The sequence below is a fragment of the Nothobranchius furzeri genome, chromosome 4 (genome assembly GCF_043380555.1).
Source record: "Nothobranchius furzeri strain GRZ-AD chromosome 4, NfurGRZ-RIMD1, whole genome shotgun sequence".
NCBI classification, from domain to species: domain Eukaryota; kingdom Metazoa; phylum Chordata; class Actinopteri; order Cyprinodontiformes; family Nothobranchiidae; genus Nothobranchius; species Nothobranchius furzeri.
Genome location: NC_091744.1, coordinates 72670081 through 72685947, shown reverse-complemented (window position 1 = coordinate 72685947; position 15867 = coordinate 72670081).

Genomic DNA, 15867 nt, shown 5'->3' with positions numbered 1-15867 from the left:
TCTTTATTATTTTGTAACCCTAAGAGTAGTTCTCACTTTAGTCTACCTCACATTTTTCTCTGAGTGTTGCATTATGTCACATTCTTTATAAGCTACACACTGAATGTATGACCTAAGAATGTATTTTATGAGACCTCAAGGTTGCTATGAATTTTCTTGGATGTTATATGTTTTTTTTTTGGGTTTTCTGTATTTTTGTTTCGTACTTGGTCACATATTAACTAGTGGTTATGTGCCGGCCCAGCTCAGTCTGTCAATGACTCTGTCTGACGCACCAGCACATTGTAGTACCTCTTAGTTTTATGGTCCTTGTTTTAGCCCAAAGACTGTCCTGATCCACCCTTTGGACCAAAAAGGGGGGAATCTTGGGACCACATAGGTCAATGCGCGTTTGCGAACTATGGACCTCGTACATCACCGCGTGCTCCATAAACTGAACTGTATGGCCGGCGGTGAGATGCCTTTGTGTCCCCTTGTGGAGTTAACCGCCCACCGACCTTCCTCCTTCTACACTACTACCTCTCGCATGGACGACATCATCATTGCGTACCACCTGCAAGAGTGGCTTCTTCTCGTTATGCGCGTTGGGGACTATCCCGTTTCCTATCCTCTTTTGTTTTGTGCCTGACCAGGATCCAAGACAAAGACAAAGACCAAAGGCGCCAGGATCCAAGACAAAGACCAAAGACAAAGGCGTCCAAGGAGACCAACGTCCTAAGGGACAAACCCACTTGTGCTTCCGACAATCAAGTCGACCTACGTTCATGAGGAACAAACCCATATGTGCTTCCGACGATCGAGCTTTGGGCGCGATCCCCGAAACCAAAAGGGGGAATGTTGAGGGTCTGACCTCATGAGGAAATTACTATGCAGTGATTTTCTCCAAAATGACTGTGCTTAAATTGCTCTGAAAAGCAAATAATCACATCAGTGCCAAGAAACTTCATTTCCCATGATGCTTTGCACACGGAAGCATTGGGATGATGTCACCGCCTAATACCAGAAACACGTTCTGCGCATGTGCGGGAGGCCGTGGAGCTTTTCCCGCGAACTAAGACCATAAATCTTCAGCAAAGACAAAGAAACCTCGTTCTTTTGCCCAGGATACCTGGCGGTAAGGACACGCTTGTCGAACGCTCCGACTCCCTTGAGCACGCGGAAGCTCTAAGTGCCCAAGATTGAGCCACGCAACCGCTGGAAACCACTCCAACTCCATCGGGACCTGACTGGGAACGAGCGGAGCTCCATCCAGCTCTCAGAGACGCTGTAAGTTGTCAAACTCAGCACAAAAGAAACTTCGTTCTCTTTGTGTCCAGCCCGTGGAGAAACACTCCCGGAGAACGCCAAAACAGCGGAGAAAGCCATCAAACCGACGGACGACGCCAAACTGCGGAGAAACACGGAGAAACATGGAGAACCGTCAAATCAAATCCTTTTCTTCTCCCGTTTCCTCTATAGTCCAGAATAAGCAATAAAACCGCGCTATTGCTTAAAAAGTAGCTTCGTGTTTTCCTCTTTCGTTCCCAAACACGTCCGTCGGGTCATTTTGAAAGAATAAACTGCTTATTGATCATTGTTTGGTATCTTTAAATGTTTTCTGCTTGGCCACGTGGTTAAACTAAAAGATATTATTCGTGATTAATCTTTTGTGTTGTTTCATGATCCTTTGAAATGTTTTGAGTGATTTAAGGTTAAGTTACTACTGATTCTAAGTGCCTTGGAAGTTAAAGTGCAAGTTGCCACCCACACTTTAGCCAGACAAAGGGGTCAGCCATCTTGCATACAGACTCCATTTTAGAAACACACACGCACATACATACACACAAAACTCCTTGAACATTATTTTGAATATACATCCTTTTATTATATAACATGGTTATTATTCATTTATGCCACTGTTTATTCATTTGACAAATTGTTAATTAAACATTATAAAATTCAGATTTTCGTCTCCAGTAGCTTTGTTGTGTCGAAGAGAAGTCTCTGCTCCGAGGATTCTACGAACTTCAAGAAAGACTGATAAGAGTTTTGGATTCAATTTTTCCCCGGTTAAAGGGGAATGGTGCCCCGTATATCTAAGAATATCTTAATTAATTAATAAATCAGTAAATATTCCCATATTTACAGAATTTATTGAAGAATCCAAAAGTAAGTTAAAGCTTACAAATTGTTCGCTCCTAATAACCCCAACACTTGAAATGCAAGCTGTGATTAAATGCGTGAATTTTTTTAATGCGTCATATTTTTCTAATTAATTAATTATAATTAACGCGTTAAAGTCCCACAGCACGCTGGACTTTCTTTGTGTTGTTATTAATGTCTGTTGTTCTTCTGGAGCACTGTAGGAAGAGGACACACAGGGATTTTATGGGTTTTGGAGGAGGAAAACAAAAGAAAGAAAGTAAATCAGTGTTTTGTGATCAATTTAATTTGGCATAAACATGGCAAACACATTTTCTTGACAATCCTTGTCATTGTGTGCATAAAAAAGTGTAGAAAGAAAAATGAACAATGTGTTTTACTAGGCAAATTGCAGGCAAGCCGTGTTGACACATGTTCGGCATGCGCCATGAACGATTCTGGTACTTTCTGGGTCAGTGCTGCTTCAACAGTGCGATGCACTCACGACGGACGACCAAAATATCAAACACGCCAGAAATCCGTGCAAGCTCTCGACTGCTGATTGGTAGCTGGTAATGTGTGGTGTTAATCACCTTTCATAACCCCCTGTATACTACACGACGCTCAGCACTCTCCCCGATCTTGAAGATTCTCGCTCGAGGAGAAAATCAGCTCAAAAAAGTGAAAAAGTTGCACAGTGTATGCCCAGCTGTATAGGAAGCGCTGGGTCTGGGAACTCTCCTATTGAAATAACCCCACCTGAGAAAGCCAACCAACCCAATCAGTGCTGAGCAGAATACGTCACACACCGCAACGCTCAGTTTCTTATAAACAACAAAGTTGGTGTCTGAAGCGGAGCTTGCTGCAGCTCTTTCCTCTGTTCTAAATGACTTGTTTTCAACTTGTTCAACAAGTAAATCCGCTGAAAGCCTTTCTACTAAACAAAGATGTTCATGCTGTCGCCAGACGCCATTTTTGACTACAGCTAAAAAACTACAGCGTTGCGCGATACAGTTGACATTTCCGCCTTTTTTCTGACTGGTTATTTTTGAGCTGGCTAGCCCCGCACCTCACGTGCCTTTCTGCCTGTGAGTATCCAGACTAGTTCTCTGTGTAGAATTAAACAGAGAATGAGTCTGGCAAGTCAGGTTAGGAATTATTTGGACAAAGAGGGCAAGCTGTGATTATTCGCTGCACTAACAGATCATCCTAGCAGTTTCTGCTTCTTTTTTAATCAGTAAGTAAAATTATATTTCTGTACTTTGCTAGTTGAATGGGGGAAATGCTGCTTGGTCAAAGATGGGTTGCCCTGTACCCGAACCTGCACTACCTCCTGAGCTACTGCTGTCCCATAAAAATTCCCTGATGTGATTCATGAAAACAGAATTTAAATCTGCTGAAAACAAAACTGATGTGGCATAAAAAAAACTCTATGAAATAAATGTATGTAGAATATTTATTTATTCACTGTGAAATAACCTGGTTTTAGTGCATGGTTCCCACTGCCACCACTTGGCCCCCGATAAGTTCTTCTCCATGTAGTTTTATCAAAAGAGCTCACAAGCTTTTACGTCTAATACGTTAACACTTCATCTGCTCTGATTATGTTCAGTTGTCACGACGTGCGCGGAGTGAAGCGGAGCAAAGGCGAGGATCCAGACCGGGGAGGAAGCAGGCAGACAGGTAGGATGAATTCCACAGGTTTATTAAGTAAAGACGCACGCTGACACTGGAACAATGACACCACAAGGAACACAGAACAGCAGGGGTTTAAATACATGAGGAACAGGAGCTATGGTGATTGGGAAACAAGAGGCAGGTGGGAGCAATTAACGGAGACACAGACTACAACCTAGGAGAAGACAGGACAGGGTGTGACAGTACCCCCCCCCCCCCCCCCTCAAAGGGCGGATCCCAGACGCCCACAGGAACCAGGAGCAGGGCGGGGGGAGGGGGACCCGGAGGGAGGGCCCAGAGGACGATGGAGAGGCGGCAGGGAACGGCAGAGTCCGGGTGCCGGCGCCTGAGGCAGATGAGGCGACGGGCCCTTGGAGGCCGGCGCCTGCGGCAGAAGAGGAGGCGACGGGCCCTTGGAGGCCGGCGCCTGCGGCAGATGAGGAGGCGACGGGCCCTTGGAGGCCGGCGCCTGCGGCAGATGAGGAGGCGACGGGCCCTTGGAGGCCGGCGCCTGCGGCAGATGAGGAGGCGACGGGCCCTTGGAGGCCGGCGCCTGCGGCAGATGAGGAGGCGACGGGCCTCTGGAGGCCGGCGCCTGCGGCAGAGGAGGAGCTCTGCAGGCTGGGCCGGCGACAAAGTCACTGCAGGCTGGGCCGGCGACAAAGTCACTGCAGGCTGGGCCGGCGACAAAGTCACTGCAGGCTGGGCCGGCGACAAAGTCCCTGCAGGCTGGGCTGGCGAAAAAGTCACTGCAGGCTGGGCCGGCGTTGCCCTCAAAACCACCATCGGAACTGGAGACCGTGGAGACGCCGGGCTGGACGGAGCGTCGGCCTCTTGAGTGCAAAGAGCATCCCCAGACGAGACGGCGACGTCATCGGACGAGCCGACTTCAGAGGACGAGGCGGCGGCGGCGTCATCGGACGAGCCGACTTCAGAGGACGAGGCGGCGGCGACGTCATCAGAGGCGGCGGCGACGTCATCGGACGAGCCGACTTCAGAGGTGACGGCGACGTCATCAGAGGAGGAGGCGACATCATCAGACGGGACGTCATCAGACGGGACGTCATCAGAGGAGGAGGCGACGTCATCAGACGAGCCGACTTCAGAGGTGACGGCGACGTCATCAGAGGAGGAGGCGACGTCATCAGACGGGACGTCATCAGAGGAGGGGGCGACGTCATCAGACGCGACGTCATCAGAGGAGGCGGCGACGTCATCAGACGTGACGTCATCAGAGGAGGCGGCGACGTCATCAGACGCGACGTCATCAGAGGAGGCGGCGACGTCATCAGAGGAGGCGGCGACGTCATCAGACGCGACGTCATCAGAGGAGGCAGCGACGTCATCAGACGCGACGTCATCAGAGGAGGGGTCGACGTCATCAGGGGCGACGTCATCAGAGGAGGCGTCGACGTCATCAGGGGCGACGTCATCAGAGGAGGCGTCGACGTCATCAGGGGCGACGTCATCAGAGGAGGCGTCGACGTCATCAGGGGCGACGTCATCAGAGCAGGCGTCGACGTCATCAGGGGCGACGACTTCGGACACGTCGACGTCATCAGGGGCGACGACTTCGGACACGTCGACGTCATCAGGGGCGACGACTTCGGACACGTCGTCGTCATCAGGGGCGACGACTTCGGACACGTCGTCGTCATCAGGGGCGTCGACTTCGGACACGTCGTCGTCATCAGGGGCGTCGACTTCAGAACAGGAAGGGGCGTCGACTTCAGAACAGGAAGGGGCGTCGACTTCAGAACAGGAAGGGGCGTCAACTTCAGAACAGGAAGGGGCGTCGACTTCAGAACAGGAAGGGGCGTCGACTTCAGAACAGGAAGGGGCGTCGACCACCATCGACTTCGGGTCCACAGGCGTTGACTTCTGGTCCTTCGATTTTCGGACCATCGACCTCTGGACCGCTGGCCTCTGGACCGGGACCGGACCCGTCTGCTTCTGGCCCGGAGGATGTCGGCTTCTGGTCCCTCGACTTCTGGATCGCCGAGTTTTGGACCGGATCCGGCTCCATCTGCTTCCAGGTCGGCAGCAGAGCCGCTGCTAAGAAAGCTTGGAGCGATGAGGAGAGGCGGGAGGTCAGCTCGTCCAGTTCTAGCTCCTTGAGGCTGAGCGTCCGACGGAGCTGGGCCAGCTCAGCCCACTGACCGGCGAGCTCCGCTGGGGAAACCCCACGCTCGCTCCTCTGGCCCCGGGACGAGGAGGATAGGGCGTCCAGGTGAGACTCCTTGCGGCTGAGGAGCTCGCGGAACCGGCCGAGCTCCGCCCGTTGCTCCATCAGCCGGGCCGCGATTGCTGCTCCTTCCTCTGCAACCGACGGGGGCTCCGGTTCGGCAGGAGACGGGACTGGTGGTCTGGCCGGGGGTGTGTCCGAACTGCCGCGCCGGGCACGGCCAGCGGCGGGCTCGCAACTCCGTCCAGAAGCGCTGGGCTGTGGTGGCTTCCGGCGTCTCTCCCCACGCCGTGGACCGACTCCGGGGGAACAGATCGCCAGCCTCGTGCCCTCATAGCTGGAGCGATCTGGCAGCGTTTCCCGGTCCAAACATGACTCCGGTTCCGGGAGGACAGGGAGGAACGCTGCGGCCGAAGGTCGGTGATGCCGGCGGCGGCGAGGCGGAGCTGGGGCTGGAGAGGGAGAAGCCGGCTGGTGGGTCGGGGTAAGCCACTGGAGCAGATTCTCCCAAGGCAGAATCTCCCGTCTGGATCCATCACTGGGTTCGGGTGGTGTCATTCTGTCACGACGTGCGCGGAGTGAAGCGGAGCAAAGGCGAGGATCCAGACCGGGGAGGAAGCAGGCAGACAGGTAGGATGAATTCCACAGGTTTATTAAGTAAAGACGCACGCTGACACTGGAACAATGACACCACAAGGAACACAGAACAGCAGGGGTTTAAATACATGAGGAACAGGAGCTATGGTGATTGGGAAACAAGAGGCAGGTGGGAGCAATTAACGGAGACACAGACTACAACCTAGGAGAAGACAGGACAGGGTGCGACATCAGTATACACTACAGTGTACGTATCTTTTTAATATAAATGTGATAGATGAACTTCTGTCTGCCTGTTACCATAGAGACTCTTTATTACACCATCATTCATCATAAATACATTTTATAATACATTTTTAATACTAAAATATTTTCTTCTATTGAAAAATAATTTTAAAAAATTGTATATAAAGCTAACTTGGAGCCCAGTATAACTTATTGTCACGTTTATTTTTAGGCATTTTGAAAGGCTCCCACTGAGAAATCTGGCTTAATAATAAACTTGGTATAATTGCATTCATTATATCAAAGGAGAAACATCATATTGGAATCCACTGAGGCATGCGTGTGTGGGTTTGTGTCTGTGTTTGCGTTAATTCTGGTCTGGTCACCGGAGTGAGCCACGCTAGAAGAAGCAAAGCTGTGATTGCGTTGAGCGCTGTGCTGCGACCGATAGACTTAATGCCGGCTCCACTGGGCTGAGATCAGCTATTAAGATAAACCGGGCCAACTTGGTTTAATTCCTGGGCAGAATTACGCTGCTGGAGTGCATTTGCATTCATGGAAATTTCATTAATAGACTACGTTTTGCACAGATTTGGGTTCTTCTGTCATTTCTGAAGGATGACGAGCATTAAAGCATTATGAATAAGAAATGCTATGACATGAACCTGTTTAAAAAAGCACACCTTACCTTTTATTCTTACGATGGAAAAAATTAGTGTATTTATGATGCAGTAATGTTACATCTATTACAAACCACTTGGTTCCACTTTGCTTGTAACCTTGTTAAAATGACCTGTTTATGGGACAATCATTGGTGTGTTTACTGACTGATCCTGCAGGTCAGAGGAGCATCCAGAATAAAGATGGCCACTGAGGCTTTAGCGGACCTTCACTGATCAAACTGTAATAAAGCCGGTCATCCTACAGTTAAAACACGGCCTGACAGTGAGCTATTGTTTCCCGGAACTGTGGCTACCCATAAGGCTGTTCTATTCTCATAATCACCCCACATAATGGATGATATGGGTCAGCGTGGAGGTGGGGTATTTTTCATGCTCACTTTCAGCCAGGCAGCCTATTCTTTTACAGGAACCTCTTCATGAGAGAGTTGGAACAACGCTGAAATTCACATCGCATTGCTTCCTGTTTTCACCTTGGTTTGACTTGTTTACCTCAAAATGTCTGCAGGAGGTCACGCTCCAGGGTCTTCGGAAAGAAGAAAACAGACACAAGAAAAATGAAAAAGCTTGCCACGAAGAGGCTACAAATCTTACAACTTTCCAGATATTTAACAAAATTTAGCTGCGGGTGATAATAGGTTCAAATTTTCAGAAAAGTGCATGAAGATCAGCAGTTCTGGGAGCATTTCTGCTGAGTGTGGTCAAGGTAGAAAGTCATGTGATGCGAAGGAAATCTTCATACATGTTTTCATATCAGGTTATGCATTCATAAGTGTGTATGAATATAATAAAACAATAAACCATATGGTGTTTTTATTGTTTTCCACTGCAGGTTTACAGCAACAAATAAAAGCAACTGCATGGGAGTTTTATGACAAAGGAAACTACAAAAGTACTTTTCACAGCACTAAGAGTGACAACACTAAATGTGACAGTCAGCAAGCAAGAAATGCTGCAGAAGAATGTGACTTATGGGTGTTGTTATAACTTATTTTGAATGACGAGAGGCAGCGAATGCTTGCATTTTGACTTGTGTAACATGCAGGTTCATGCATACTGTAGATACGTGCAGTTTTGCCTGCAAATCACAAGCTGCACATTCACAAAACAACAAGTTCACGTTACTTAATTCTATTCTGCCCCAGGCTTTAGTGTTTACAGTGGTGAGCGGTCAGTGATCACATAATACCAACCCCCCCCCCACCCACCCCCACCCCATCACCACCCCACCACCACCAGATCCATCTTCATCACCTAAACTTTAATGATGGACAGTTAAATATTAATAACTGATGTCAGCAGGGGCTGTTTTACTGTTTTTGGCAGCGGTGCAGCCTTTGCTCGAATGTTTTAACAACTGCACTGCTCCACCTCAAAAGGCATCACACACACACACACACACACACACACACACACACACACACACACACACACACACACACATACACACACACACACACACACACACACACACACACACACACACACACACACTTGCATTCTCATCTAGCATTCAGTGTGAGGACCGTCATTGACTTCCATTCTTTTTAGTGACTGGATTGTGCCTAACCCTAACCGTAAAGTCTAATTTATATTTCTCTGTCAGCTCCATGAGGAAGAGACACGCACACACGCACGGAGACGTTTTGCCTTCAGACTTTTCCGTCTCCTGGGGAGTGTTGCAAAGCAATTCCCTGCCAGGACAACAGAGGGTGTAGCGCTGTTCTGGGGGTATCCGGTCCAAGTTAGTGCATTTACTTGTAAGTTGTTTTGGACAGAAGCGTCTGCTAAATACATGAACATAAACATAAACATTTACTATGGTGTTTTCCGTAAATCCTCTAATACAGGCCCGGGCCTGTATTTGACTCAAGCTCATCAAGCTCCAGGCCTTTGTTGGAAGGAGGGCCAGTATTAGAGGCAGGCCTCAATTTCTATTTGAGCAAAATGAACTAATGGTTCGCTGGAGTTTTTGACAATTAAAATTGCGCCCACATTTTCAAAGTTAAACACATCTCTTTTAACAACGGTAGTTTCTGCTTCAGCCCTCTCTCCCCCTGCGCAGCGGCCGCAAACTCACTGATGCGCCTGCAGCCTCTCAGAGTTCCTGCTGCTCTAAACATTAAAATAATTATTTCATTTTCTGTTCCTCACTTCTGATGACCTTCAATGGTGTCTGTTTGTTGCAACCACCAGGTACAAAAACTAACTTGTTTTTATTTGACTATTTTTCTGTCCTGTCTGTTTATTATCTTCCTGCATCTCCTCTCAGTCCTGAAGAGAAACTGCTACCTGGGTTCATATATATTCACCTCAAGAGTTACCTTTGAGTTGCAGTTCTAAAAGATCTACCGACCGCAAAAACAGCGGAGTGCTCGCTGCTTGCCGGCCGCATCAGTGATCGGTGCGTCACCGGATGACAAGGTGATGCGCCCCGCTCCACAGCAAAACGCATCAGGCGCAAATAAAAGACAGAAAACATCAAAGGAAATTAACCGACATGAACGATCGCGCGTTAAATTAGTTTTTGAGGCGGCGACACCTGATTGTTACTTTGGCCGTGCTCAGGAGGCAGATCCGACCGCAAAAACAGCGGAGTGCTCCCTGCTTGGCGGCCGCATCAGTGATCGGTGCGTCGGATGACAAGGTGATGTGCCCCGCTCCACAGCAGCGAAACACATCAGGCACAAATAAAAGACAGAAAACATTAAAGGAAATGAACCGACATGAACGATCGCGTGTCAGTACCGACGCTCTGGCACAGCGCGTTGCCGCCCCCTCGAGCGCAGGAGCTTGTCACCTGCTGACAGCAGGCTGCTGTCTTTTCCGAGGGCTGCATCTTGCCGGTCATTATCACTTGACAGCGACTAGTCGACGACAGGCATAAAAAGTCACTATAGTGAAGTCGACTAGTTCATACAACCCCTATTGCTCCCCAGTGTTCTGCAGCATAATCAGCACGTTCTCTTTGAACTTGATATCAAATTTTCGCGTCCTCTTCGTCTCTGCACGGTTAAAGTTACCCTCGTGGTCTATCACTGGCAAATCAAAAGTGAGACGATGACACAAACGCGCCCCCCCCCCCCCCCCCGTACTTGCTTGTGATCACATTCCACCCAGCCACAATAAGAGACCGGCCATTATTCACCTCCGCCGACTCCGACACCAGCCAAAATTTGAGACCCAGCCTTTAATTGAATACCGGCCTGTATTAGAGGATTTACGGTATATTGTGTTTTTTTGTATTTCAGTTACAATTTAACTCAGACAAATTTGTCTCTCATTCTCCACCTCTTCATGCACTTGCCACCTCTAAACCCATGTTTTCCATCTTTTCTGTCCACCAATAAAACGCTTGCTGCGCATCTTTTCACTCCTCCAGTCAGAGTCAGCTAGAGTTTTTGCATGAGGGACTCCTCAAGTGGCTCTGAGTCTGCTGCTAGATATCTTCAGCTCTCTTTATGTTTTTGAGGGGTTAATGACAATCACAAGCTTGCGTTCTCCGTCTCGTCGAATGGATGTTTAGAAAACAGAGCTTGACTCCGTTCGTCCTTGGGAGCCTCCTGGAGAGCCCTCAAAAGGATGGTTAATGGCGTTGTGTGAAAATGGCAAATAAACTAAAGGCAGTCATGGGCACAAATGAATTTATTGCTGAAATTATTTTTATTTCTTGTTGCTACTAAAAATAATCCTTCGAAGGTGTGGTTCACTGAAAAACCATGTTTAATGATTATTTCTGATTATAATCGGTCACTCTGAGATTTTTATGCCGGCTGAACTTGACAATAGTCTCCTACACCTGCTTTTGTATTAGCTTCGGATTGCCTCTAGGATTTAAAAAACATGACAAATCTAAGTCACACTGTCGCTTAACATTCATGGACTCACCCATCTTGATGGTAAATGTCCTATTTGTATAGTGCCTTCTTAGGGTTCTACAACCCCCCAAGACGCACAGAGGTGAGGTGCCACTGGTCCCTCCGACCACCACCAGCAGGCAAAGCGGGTCAAGTGTCTTGCCCAAGGACACAACAGCAGCATCCTTTGGTCAGAGTTGGGATCGAACCTGCAACCTTCCGATTACTGGACAACCTGCTCTTCCTCCTGAGCTACTCCTGTCCCATGAGAGGGAAGGTTGTTGTTGGTCCAGAAAACAGCAGAGACCATCTTTGCTAGTAGAAGAAAACAGTTAGCATTAGCAATTCCACCACTCGGCAGAAGCTCCTCCAGGCTTGTGTTGTTTGAGGAGATAAAACTTCAGTGTTGCAGAGCAAACAGAATCAATGGTAGAGTTTCACTGCTGTTATCCAATCAGAGACCAGATTTACAAATATCAGGAAATAAGACTCCAAAATCTGAAGCTCAGCTGTGATGTAGCTCACTTCTAGTTCCTAGAGATGGATCAGTTTTAATTGCCAACAGAGTACATCTTACATATTCATTCCTACTAGAGACCACTGCAAATGTATTGATTAAATGAGTGTTTAACACCTTTAATAAACAAACATTTTGACAACGCAAGATAAGAAAAGGAAGCAAAACCATGTTGGTTAAAGTCATGTGGAAAGTAAAAGTACTGAAATATGCTTTAAAAAATTACAGTTGAGATATAAAATTAATTATTGGTATATAAATGTTTAAAGAGTTAAATATATGCTTCTGTTGTGGGTTTCTAGTTTTTTGCAGATTTAATAAATATTGTCTTAACATAAACATACAGACGGCACTCTAAAAATTTGAATATCTTGCAGAAGTTCATTTATTTGAGTTATTAAATTTAGACTGAGAAACCATTTAAAGGCATATTTGCAGTTGTTTTGGATTCATTAGCTGATCAGAGTGTGATCCCAAAGCCCCATGGTCATCACCATACTGGTAAAATCTCTGCATTTGAGTCATCCCCGAGGGGTGAGCTGCAGCTGTGGCTGCGCTCTGGAACTATTCTGTGGTTTAACCCCCATCCAACTCCCCTAAAGCTGAGTGTCAAGCAGGGAGGCACTGAGTCCCATTTTTAAAGCCGGTTGTATGACTTGACCAGGATTTGAACACGATCGCCCAGTCCTAGGTTGGACACTGTACCACTAGGCCACTGAGAAGGTATTTGTCTGAGATTTTGAACAAATAAAGGCCTTATCTGGCTTTGCGTGTAATCATATATTACATTATGCATTAGTTTAACCTTTTAAGTTGAATTATTTACATAAATAAACTTTTACACAACATTCTGATTTTTCAGTTTTCAACTGTACAGCATTGGGAAGTTTAAAGCATAAGGAACTAGCTTGAGACACAAGACTACATGCAAAAATAGTTTTTTCTGTTCAAACCAGGTGCAATTATGCTACTTGAGTCACATGTTCTTGTCTATATTTAGGTCCTTTTCATTGCCATTTGGGCGGTCTGCCACTTTCCATCTTCCACAGGTGAGCAGCGTTTGTCAGGAGCTGTGTCTCTTTGTCCGTGTGCATCTTTACCTAAACATGTTGGGTCTTCACAGGTCAGCAGGCATCACACGAGCTGTCTTCTTGTGCCGGAAGCGTTCCAGAGTTGGATACCTCAACTATCGGGCAAGCGCTGCAGAAACACAACTGATTCTGCCTCCAGGCTGCACTAAAAACAGACCATACTTCAATCACAATTACCTTAATTAAGACCGAAGCTAAAGCTCAGCGTTTGCACAAAGCTGCAGGAGTCAACAAAGGTTTAAATCAAAATTTCAGCTGTATGTCCAAAGTTTTTATTTTCTTGACGTCATCAGCAAAATTGCACATATCTTAAAACCGTTTAATTTCTTCCTTAAAATTTTGCAAAGACTTGTTGAAATTCACCTGAAAGACGAGGATGTGCGTAAATGAACCTAAGGAATAAAATTGTTTTGGAGTGAAGCTTCATGAATTATAAAAAAAGAAAAGCAAAGAGGAACATAAATAAATATTTTCATGTATTCCCTAAGAGTGTTTGCCTATTTATGTTTTATCTAAAGAAACGACTCATCCTGCGAGCACAGGAGCGCGGGTGTCAGCAGTTTTGGTCCGACGCCGATTTTATTTTTCAGTGTTTCTCCGCGTCTCGCTCGGTCTCTCCTCGCTTTATGTTGTGCTTTGCATTTCCCAGATGAATCAGACGGGTTAAGAAGTAAAGTGAGCACATATGCAATAATCCTTTCTTTGCTTGATGAACATATTTGTTTACTCCTGGGTTCTCACTCTTCGAGGTAATTACATCCTATCTCAAACTCTAATTACAGGTTTTAGGGAACAATCAAGGTCCTCAAACTCACTTGACTGAACCCCCTCTTTTAAATTTTCTGAAAACTACAAAGCAGACTTTCCTGTATTTTACAAATGGATCAGAATTTTTCCCTTACATCCTCCTATCACACCCGCATGCTGTCTCATCGTTGTCCCGTGATGTTCTTCATGCAGCCGTTTATCTGGTGGAACTTCATCGACTGCCATCTGGTGTGCTGAAACTCCTGGTTTGCTGCTTGTAAGCCCGTTCTCATCCAGAGGTCATTGTGTCGGAGAGCTCAACGGGCCGGTACCGGGCCCTTAACAGCGAAGCCAAGATGGGAGCACTGCTAATCTGAGAACCGGTGGGGGTGGGAGGATTAGGCTGCACTATTATTGTCTGTTTGATGAGGGATTAAATTTGGTTAATCCAGACCTTCATATGGGATTCCTCATTTAAGATAGCGGCGCAGTTCCATCGCACAGCTTACTCTCACTCGTCTTCCTCACACCAATCAATATTTATTCTGCTTCCTCCCAATCTGCCTGTCTGTCCGTCTGTCTTACACTCCACCCACCAGTCTTTACCAACGATTATCACGTCTGAATTAGATTGAAGAATAATTTTTAAATGCTTCCATTCAATCTGAATGGAAAGGAACTGAATGACATTTTAAATTTGAAAGTAGCAAAGTTTTACCTCAACTGACAAATAAATATTAACTTTTCAAAATTTATATTAAAGGTTAGAGAGTACATTTTTGTACTACCTCAAACTATTAGACAACAAATTCCTCAAATTCAGATTGTATTTTATTTATAAGTAAAAAAAATAAACAGCTCCTTCCTACAAACATGCAGATTCAGCTTCAGGTGCACGCTCAGACTCTGCATACTTTCTCATAGATGAAATATTGACATTACTTCTCCTGTTCATATCGCGGGTTGATGTGATTGAAAAATGCATTTCTTAATCTCAGATATTGATGGCTTGAATGTGATTTTCTGTGTACTTTTGTAGATGTAGCCGCTCTCTGGAGAACACATAAAAGGACAATAACAATATTCTAAGTGCCATTTTGCTGCATCATCAATGTTCTTCCTGATGCGTTCACTTTTATTGTGCTTTTCATTCAGTCGATACATGAAGGAAGTGCTGTTTTCTTCCTTTTTTATTTTAAATAACTTGCCACTTGCAAATACAAAAGCAAAGCCATGAAAATATATGATGTAATTGATTCAGAGTGAAAACAAATTCGGAGTTTTATGCATCTGGGTGTAGCTCGTGCAGGAAAACAGATGCAGATATATTTCATAATTTCCCAAAATATGCTTACTTGTGACAAGCAAATAAAGCCACATATGTACATTTAAACAGTTAATAAAACAAAGCCTGTTAAACAAGCCGAGCGTGTGGGAGGGTAGGAGAGAGGGATGGGTGAAAGTCGGTATATCATCCATTTATATCTGAACAGCAGCTTGTAAAATCCCGACCATTGTCCCTACCACACGTGCACCGCTTCCCGCCTGCTGACATCTCCCTCCTCCGTTCACTCGCTCGCTCGCTCTCTCGGTTCCAGCACCATTTAGAACAGTTGGCATCATTAATGGGAGGGATTGCCTCTAAATTGGCAACAATGAAAAGACAAATTATGAGTGGCAGAGTGCTGGAAAGATAAAGGGCGGGTGGGAGGAAAAAGAGAAGAATTACAGTATTTGAATAATTTAGCCCCCTGTGGCTGGAATGACAGGAGCGTTATTCTGAAGGAAGGCCCCGCTGCTGGAGAAAAGAGAGGACGTAATGAAACACAAGTGTGTGTGTGTGTGTGTGTGTGTGTGTGTGTGTGTGTGTGTGTGTGTGTGTGTGTGTGTGTGTATGTGTGTGTGTGTGTGTGTGTGTGGGTGGGTGAAATGCAAGGGTTGCTCTTCCTCAGCAGCTCAGTACGTTTGATTTAACAAGTATTTTCTCACTTAGCAATCAGCCCAGTTATGGAGAGGGACTGTGTGACATGAGCTCCGTGTGTTTTTCTTTCTGACAGAAACAGAGAGGCAGTTTGGCATGTCAGCACAGGATTTTTTTTTTCCAAATCTGTGCATATTTTCTTCAGGATGTTTCTCTATTTACCCCTGCAACTCTATTTACAGCAGACCG